This window comes from Artemia sp. Qi Xiang Cuo, chromosome 1, assembly GCF_049724085.1.
Source record: "Artemia sp. Qi Xiang Cuo chromosome 1, ASM4972408v1, whole genome shotgun sequence".
Taxonomy (NCBI): Eukaryota; Metazoa; Arthropoda; class Branchiopoda; order Anostraca; family Artemiidae; genus Artemia; species Artemia sp. Qi Xiang Cuo.
In genome coordinates this window covers 32,716,902-32,726,831 of record NC_142794.1, presented here as the reverse complement: position 1 = coordinate 32,726,831, position 9,930 = coordinate 32,716,902, and positions in this window count along the sequence as shown.

Below are 9,930 nucleotides of genomic sequence, written 5' to 3'. Positions count from 1 at the left end.
GAGTCATGGGGAAGATGCAATATCCTATGTCCGGGATCATGAAGGGCAAAATTGTTAAAAAAAAAAAGTGAAATTTAGTGACTCAGATGCAGAAAAAGTGAAGTACTGTAAAGATCCTCGTAAATTTGGAATATAGGACCATAATAAGATAAGTAGAAAATGCAACTTTTGATGTGAACAGTCTACGGTTTCACTACTGCGGTGATGCGGTGCAGAATACGCACAACATTGCGTTTTCCTTGACAACTGTCTGTGTGAACAGTAGTGCCTTTTTTCGTGGATTTTTGAATTAAAATCAAGTCACCATCAATCCATGGCTAATTGGAGAAAATGCCAAAACAGATAGTCTATTTGAGAGGCACATCTGTCTGTGTGAACAGTAGGTTCGGAGTTGTCTTGGTAGCGAATTCAGATGATATTGTAAAATAATTTTTGAAAACCGAAACGCACTTATTATTTCGGCATCGCATCTATGTGACAAACGAGCAGCCACTGGACCATAAAAAACAGTTCTGCTTTTTCTTTTCACTGCCAATTGACTGAGGCACTTTTCACTGCCTACGGTGTTTTTCACTTTTGAAAACTAAACTAAGTTTAATTCCCCCCCCCCCTTTTAAACTGCTCTGCTCGTTTATTTTTTCGTTAGTCGCCTTATTTTGCTGAACGATAAACTGAGCTCGGATTTCAGTTTAACTTTCTTGTTTGCTGTTTTGCTCTTTTTCTCTAGATCGGAATAGGAAATCCGCCCGAAATTCCTTAAAGCACTATAAAACGTTTTTACAATATATTATCTATTGTAATAAGAAATTTTGAGCTAAACTAAGAAAAACGAATTCTCTATAGTCGTAAAACAGTAAAGAAAGGAAAAATTAAACGATGAAAACGAATGCAGTTAGTATGCGAATTCCAAGGTACATCAAGAATGGATTTATATGAACTTCCATAACAATAAACAAAATGATAATTGCATAGACTAGCCTAAACACTGAAAGATGTAAGACCCAAAAGAAAACAAAATTAAAATTCACAACAGCCTAATCAAAAAAAATTTTCGGTGCCCTTTTATGTTCACTTCCGGCACCGAGCAAGCCTTATCACAGAATCATGGATATTGAACTAGTGAGGGGCAAGAACGTACTGATTCACTATAATGAGTGCCAACACTGTCTCTGCATCTAACTTGTTACTCATTGGTGCTTTATTCAACCTCAAAAACGGTAATTGTCTTTTTGCTGCTGCAGAGGAATGTGACAGAGACATAAAAATCAAGCTTAGATAGGGACGAAGACCACACTGCCTTTCCATCATAAACAACAAGTAGAACAACAGGGAATTATTTTTTATATAAGACAGTGGAATGCAACTTTCAATGAATATTTCGACCCTATATCCAAGGGCCGTCCTCAGCAAAACCAATGAAGAAAAAAGAATATAAAAGAACTCAAATTAAAATCCAATCTTCAAAACTAAAATATTTTCAAACAGTCCTAGCATCGTTACTTCAAGGAACTTCAACCATTTTTTCATTGTTCATTCTTCATTTATTTTGCTGTGGACGGCCCTTGGATATAGGGTCAAAATATTCATTTAATGTTGCCTTTATCTGTCTTATATAAGAATATCCCTGTTGTTCTACTTGTTGTTTATGATTTATGAAAAAAAATTCCCTATTGTTCTGCTTGTTGTTTAGAATCAACCTTGGAAGTGCACTTACCACGGGGTTGTCATTAACGTAGTGTGCTTGCCAAGCTCGCACCCCAATGCCCCTAGTTTTTTTTCTATCAAATTGCCTTGTGAATTGCTGATAATTCAAATTCCCGCCCAGCTCCTAATACCATACGTTAGGATAAACGTACTGCACCCAAACCAAAAGCTTGTCAACATAACGGAGACTTCTGATGATTTCTACACCCAATTTCTGATAAAACATGACACACTTATGTTTGCCGGAGGTTAGATTCCGATTAAAAACTAGGCTCTCCATTCGTCATCACAGAATACCGGAAGTTTTGTCCAAATTAGGCATTTTCATATGATTTTAAATTGGTAATCAACCATACATTAAGCTTAAATGGGCCATTTTCGTTCACTAATTCTTCTTTGGCAGAAACTGCATAATTTCCCGTAGAGTTTTGCATAGTTTCTTAAGAATTAAGCGAACTCTTCACACTTTTGCTCTGGAATTCTAGGTTCAGGTTTTTCACTGCAGGTAATATATACCCCAAAAAGAGGTAATGCTGATGAAACATAAAAATTCCAGGTTCCTCATATTTTAAGGTGAATATTTTAAGCTGCGAAAATTTTAAGCTGGCATGCTCAGGATATAAATTTTCTGGGTATCCCAATGCTCTGGTATCCCATTGTAACAATATACTAAGCAGTGTTTCTTAGACTGATAGAGAATAGAGTTTCCGGCAACTTCGACGAATTTATGGCATTCAGTCAATTCCTTTTTGTTTTTGGGGCTGTACACAACAAGATTCTAAACGTCATGAGCAAACTGAACGATTTTGGGATCCAAGATATCACATGCTGTAGCCGAACACAGAGCGAATAAATGGCAAATATATCCGAAAAAAGCAAACCCTGGCACATCTTTCTTAGAAGCAAAGCCAGACCTGCTAGCTTGCCAACTATCACGCTTGTGTTATCCAAAGCAAAACCAATTAGGCTGGATGAAGGAATGTATCGATCCACAGTTCCTTAAGAGAAGGTTTTTCATCCCTAGGATTGAAGTGTTGTCATTCAATCTAAGATTTCATATTTGAAGAAATGAATGGCAAACGTTTAGAAGAGTGGCTCATTAGAAGGAAATATGCTTGAACAAAAACAGAGACATTTTTAGATTACTAACTGTTTATTTAAAAAATTTTTTTTCACTTTTATGACATCTTATGCCTAGCCCACTTTAATAATTTTACATAGCAATAGGCTATATAAGAAAACTAACTAAAAAAATGATGGACTTCCTACTTTATAATATATAGCAAGTATCAATAAATAATGTTCCTCTTTTTTCCCATTTTTATCCGTTTTTGAATAAATTCTTATCAATATTTAAGTTAGTTTTTTACACAGCCTATGGCCAGGGGTGAAGCTAGATTTTGAGTTTGGGGGGGGGGGAGGGAGAATATGCCTACAAAATCGTCCAGTGGGCCGACAAATACGAACACATAAGCTTAAATAACTCACCAAAGACACCCAAATTTCCAAGACGACACCTTGGAAGTTGGTGGGTAGATGGAATCCTCCCCTTAGCTGCACCTCTGCCTACAGCTACATGAGACCATTAGAGGGGTTCGTGCAGATGATTTGTCAAGAACACAAAAAAAGACTATTGAAATGAAAATAAATTAGCAATCAAAAAGTATCCCTTTTTTTTCTAGCATGTGTCTTCCTGAAGAGCTGATATTCTAAACATTTACCTAATAAGCCTTTGACAACCTATATGCAAAGCTTTGCAGATCTCGCAATTTAAAGTATAATGCAGTCTAGATTAACTGGAAGAGCCTTTATAGAGCTGAGGCAAAAGTGAGGCACTTGTGTACATCTGTGCTGAAAGCTTTTTCTTAATCTCTCAAACTGTCTTTCCATTTTCTCAATGTCTCTTCTGTAAAGAACCCAAAGGCCAATAGTGAACCAGTAGAGCTTTCCGGTGAGGAAGATTTCCAATTTGTCTTAGCAAGGGTAAAAGCAGGGTCAAATTTTTTAGGTATGGTAAAAAGAAATTATTTGCTGAAACTTTCGAGTTCTCTGTGCCTATTCAATGGATTGACGAGACCATCTTGTAACGACGTGAATCCCTTTTAGACCACATAATAGGTTTTGCTGTTTCAAAGTGACAACCATTTTATCCTGCAATATTATTCTGTATGAAAAAAAGCAAAGCTCGTGATTTCTGAGTAAAATGCATGTATTCACGAGAAATCTATGTTTTTAAAAAGTAAATCCATGGTAATTCATAGCATTCCTAATTTCTATGGCAGGGTCTAAAATCGATTTAAACTTGGACGAATCGATGGCGATGGCAGCCCTGAAGATAAGATGTTACTCTAGGAACAATCAAAATAACTTTGTTAGATAAAGCTAGTAAACATCTTAATAGATGCAAAAGGTGTTTTTGCAAAAGGCGTTTTTGATTGACAATCCGGATTCTGCAATTGAGAATCTCATCGTAAAATTGGATTTGTATTCGCAATCTGATAATGGATTTTGATTTCGATTCATAATCTGACTGAAATCAGCCCTTGTTATAATTGTATTGATTAAACTTGAATCAAGTAAACTTTAAACTCTGCAACAAGTAAATTGAATAAATGTAAGAGCAGTAATATGCTGTTTTCTTTGTAAAATTAGAAGAGTAAGAAAAATAATAAAATATACATACGTTTTGGCAGCTAATTAGAAATTTTAGATTTTTCCTTTTTGTAAGAAAGAGGATAAGTCTATGTTATTTTTTGGTTTTGAATGCAATTTGTTACTAAAATTTATTTCTTAGAGACGGTCATAGTCATAATCATTAAAGAAATATTGAAGATTTTGATGTTCAGAAGAAATCAGATTAGCTATTGAAGAATAAAAGGCTGTATAGTGCCAGAATAAATGATAGCTACTACTACTACTAAGAACTCAAGGCAGCACCAAACCGTTTGAGGCGAAAAAAACACTACACACGGTCCTCCTCCATCGTAGTCTATTCAAAGCTTCCCTCTTTACACCCTTCCAGAAAGTTCTCATTTCCCTTAAATCTTTCTTTACAATATTCTCCCACCCCAATTACAGATGACCTGCTTTCCATTTAGCCCTAGATAGCTGGCTGAAAAGGACACTTTTGGCAATCGGTCATCCTTCATCCACAAAACTCTCCCTAGCCTTTTCAACCTTTCTCTCACTATAGCCCTTGAAAGCGGGATTGGACCACAATTTTTGTACAGCGTACTGTTTGAAATGCGGCCAGTCAGTAGGGTACCCAAAACAATCCGCAAGCAATTTCTCTGGAAAACATATAGCAAATCTTCCTCCGTTTTTCGGAGCACCCATGCTTCAGAACTATATTTGACCACTGTCATTACTGTAGCTTCCAATATTAAAATCTTGGTTGGCAGAATTATCTTCCTATTCTTACAAAAATTTTTCAACTTTGAAAACACACACAGAGCTTTGGCTATTCTACGTTTAACATCTTCACTGATCCTACCGCATTTACTAAAAATACTATGATTATGTAGGTAAGTGAAGCTGTCCACTTAATCGATCTTTCGTTACCTAACATTACTTTCTCATGTCCACTTATTCCTACCCTAAGCGACATAGTCTTCTTAACATTTATTTTCAAGCCTATTCTGGCACCCTGAACTCAGAAAACCTTCAAAAGTTTGTTCATTTTGCTCACACTTTCATCTAGGAGGCTTAAATCATCAGCATAATCTAAGTCCAGGGATGTTTTTCTTCACCATTTGATTCCATGTTCCCCCATTACTTTTCCTGTGGTCCTTAAGACCAAAAAAAAAAAAAAAAATGATCCATATAAATAGGAATAGAACTAAAGCCTGCTTAACTCCTGATTTAAAACGAAACTAGATAATAATATCATTTCCTACCTTAACTGCAGTAGTGTTATTCTCATACGTAACGCTAATCATTTTAATGTGTTAAAGGATATGTGAAAGGGATAAGATATTCGCTAGAGCTCTTCTATCAGCTGAATCAAAAGCTTGTTCATAATCTATAAAACTGAGGACTAAAGGTGTTTGATGACTCAGGCACTTTTCAATTATTAACCTAAGAAAATTTGGTCGACACATCCTCTACCCTTCCTAAACACCGCACTGTTCTTCTCTTAAAACTTTGTATACAGCATCTCTCAGTCTAAAAAGTATCATCATACTAAGTAATTTGCTACCTAAAGAAACCAGGCTAATAACTCTATAGTAATCACACTCACTCTTATCATCTTTTTTTATACAAGGGTTTAAATAGAGTTTTCCTAAAATCGCTAGGTACTTCCTCCTTTTCAAGATCATATTCATAATATTTAGTAACTAATCTCTAGCCTCATAGCCACCAAAATAAGAAACTTATTTACCACACTATCAGAACATGAGCTCTTATTATTTTTAAATCCTTTAAGTACAATCACTAATTCTTCCTCAAAAAATAAAGCTTCCTTTACAGGCAAGGTGTCACAAACTCTTTAATTTTCTTCTATATCTTTTCTTGTAACTCTATTCCGGTATAACACATTCTCGAAATATTCTTCCCATCTCTCTTTAACACGTCCCTTATCCCTAATTGTTGACCCTTTCCTATTATTAACTGGGACAAGTCCAGATTGACTACTCCCTCTCAATTTATCAACATGCCAATACAATATTATACTATTTTGCTGTCTAGCTTCTTCTTCCAGGTACTTGGTAATTTTATCCATGACCTCCACTTCCGACCTTCTTAGTTCACATGTTAATACTTTCTCAACTTTCTTTAAATTCTTCTTATTTTTATATGTTCTATCACTCAGATAATTCTGGTATAAGCCCCTTCTCCTCTCTGTTAAATACAAAGTCTTTTCACTAATATTCCTAGATGTATTCCTAACTTTCTTCCCAAAGAAATCCTCAGCAGCTTCACAAATTATTTTCTTAAAAATATTCTATTAATCCTCTACATTGTCAAATTTTAAAATATCCAGTTTAGTAATCAACTATTCCTGAAAAGTTTCTAAAAAAATTCTCATCCAGGAGTCTAACAACGTTATAACTTATTGGAATACAGTTACTCTTCCGAAATTTCAGCTGTAAATTAAAAAGATGATGACATTAATAGATGATGATATTTACTTTTAACATCAATAACAGCACTCCTATATGTATTAGTATCCATTACTGATTCTGCAAGTCTTCGGTTTAAAATAACATAATTAATAAGGTTAGCTTCTTTACCATCTTGTGAATACCATGTTATCTTATGGGCAATTTTATGACCAAATATTGTATTGGTTATAACTAGTATTCGATCCCTAATGCCATACCAGCAGCGCTAGCGATACCACTAGAATATAGTAATGCAATCGATTGGGTAGAAGGCTACACAGTTTCTTCCCGTACTGATATTATAACCAATGGGGGTTCGAAAAGTGTACCACCTTTGGAGGAGCTAAGGGCCAAACGATCAGGCCCAAGGTGCCACGATCTGTGTTACCACTAATATCTTTCTAACTATCTTTTTAGAAAGGAAACCGACCCTCTGTCCATATTGTAATAACGATACTTCTCAAGAACTTTTTGAAAAATCTCGTACAGTTGTAGAATATAACTCACTTTTATTCTCCAAATATCAACTCCGACAAAACATGAAGTCTAAACAAAATGCTAAGCGTAGACTCTGAAGTCTATATACGAACTAACTAGCAATTCACTGTTGTCACACAAGGAAAACTGGGATTGAGATGAAGCCCAGAATGACACTGGCCAATTTAATAAAGGAAAATGAGAATTAACTGGCTGTTTTGAATAGCATTATCTTTTAACGACCGAGATCAGCTGGCCAAAAATGAATTTAAACATAACCTTTAATTATTGTGCAATGACCCCTTTAGCAACAAGAATTTAGCTTGTCCCTTGAAATTAATAACTAAAAAAACTTTTTCCACAAAATAAGTTTTTCAAAAATAAGTAAACAGCTCCATTAAACCAAAAAATTAACAAAAATAGAACCAAATAATCTATCAAGCATACAACTACCACAAATCAGTATCAATAAGTAAATGAAACCCAAAACAAACAGAAATTAAAATAAATAACTGAGTCAAACTCAAAACGAGTAGAAATTAATATGAGTAGAGTTCTAGATCCCATGCTTTCTAAAAGCCAGAATATAATTTATACTTTACTGAAAAATTCTTTGAATGTTTGCACTTTCATAACTTTAAGAAATAAAAAATTAATTAAGATTTTAAGGAAGAGATATCAGCAAGTGCATATTAAACTGACAATTAATATTTTTGTAGTAAATTAATTTGAATTTATTTCAGTAAAGTACAAATCATATTCTGGCTTTTAAAAAGCATGGGTTTAGAACCCTGTTCATATTAATTTCTGCTTGTTTTGAGTTTGACTTTGTTATTTATTTTAATTTCTGTTTGTTTTGGGTTTCATTTATTTATTGATACTTATTTGTGGTAGTTGTATGCTTGGTAGATTATTTGATTCTGTTTTTGTTCATTTTTGGTTTAATGGAGTTCTTAACTTTTTTTGAAAAGTTTGTTTTGTGGAAAAAAGTTTTTTAATTAATTATACCAAAGATCACGTGAGCAATATGCCCACTTGAAATTTTGGCATTGCTAGGGAAAAATTCCTAGAATCCTTATCGCAGAATTTGAGATAAGAATGTGCACTTGAAATTATGTCCTATGTGTGCTTGGAGTTTTAGCATTCTTTCATTCAGAATAATTGTTTCAAAGAAAATGTTATGGCTCCTTTTGAAAGCAGAGAGAGGATGAGAGGGATTGCTAACTCAAATAGGACTGCACTGATATAGTATAGGGCTGTATTGGGAATACGGGATAGGTCTGTATTGTGAAGTAGAGAGGCCATACTACTTACAGTTTAGTTAGAACGACATAATTCTTTTTTTACTTTGTAGTGCATTTTTAGATACTTCACTCTACGTGTTTAGAGGACTAGTTTATTAGAGGACGTGTTTATACTCTACTCTACGCATTTAGAGGAATCTACAGATAGTTGGGTATTTTTTATTTTTTAGTGCATTTAGAGATACTCTGCGCGTTTAGAGGACTCTACAGTTTAAATGGAACAAAATAAATTATTGTTTAATTTTTAGTGCATTTAGAAATGCTCTATTCTAAGTGTTTAGAGGACTCTACTGTTTAGTTAGAACGACACAAATTATTTTTTACTATTTTTTTGCATTTAGGGATACTCCACTCTACGCATTTAGGGGACTCTACAGTTTAGTTGGAACGCGATAAATTGTTTTTACTTTTTAGTAAATTTACAGATACTCTACGCGTCAAGACGACTCTACAGTTTCGTTGGAACGAAATAAATTATGTTTTACTTTTTAGTGAATTTAGAGATACTCTACTCTAAGCATTTAGAGCACTCTACAGTTTAAATAGAACGACACAAATTATTTTTTAATTTTTAGTGCATTTAGAGATACTCTACTCTATGCATTTAGAGGACTCTATAGTTTAGTTGGAAAGGCATAAATCATTTTTTATCTTTAAGTGCATTTACAGATACTCTACTCTACGCTTTTAGAAAACTTTACAGTTTAGTTGGAACGATATAAATTATTTCTTACATTTTTTATGGATTTAGAGATACTCTGCTCTAGGCGTTTACAGGACTGTATAATTTAGTTGGATCAACATAAATTATTTTTACTTTTTTGTACATTTAGAGATACTCAACTTTACGCTTTTAGAGGATACTACAGTTTAGTTGGAACGACATAAATGATTTTTTACTTTTTAGTACATTTAGAGATACTCTACTAAATGCATTTAGAACAATCTAAAGTTTAGTTGGAACGGCATAAATTATTTTTCACTTATTTGTGTATTTAGAGATGCTCTACTCTAAGCATTTAGAGGACTCTACAGTTTAGTTGGAACGACAAATATTGTTTTTTTATTTTTTGTGCATTTAGGGTTACTGTACTCTACGAGTTTAGAGGACTCTACAGTTTAATTGGAATGACATAATTTATTTTTTACTTTTTGTGCAGTTAGATATACTCTATTTTATGCAACTAGAACACTCTACAGTCTATTTGATACGAAATAAATTATTTTTCGTGGATTTTCTTAGTGTAACTTTTTAGTGGATATAAAGATAATCTACTCTAGGCGTTTAGAGGACTCTATAGTTTAATTATTTTTTTGCATGTAGAGATACTCTACTTTAC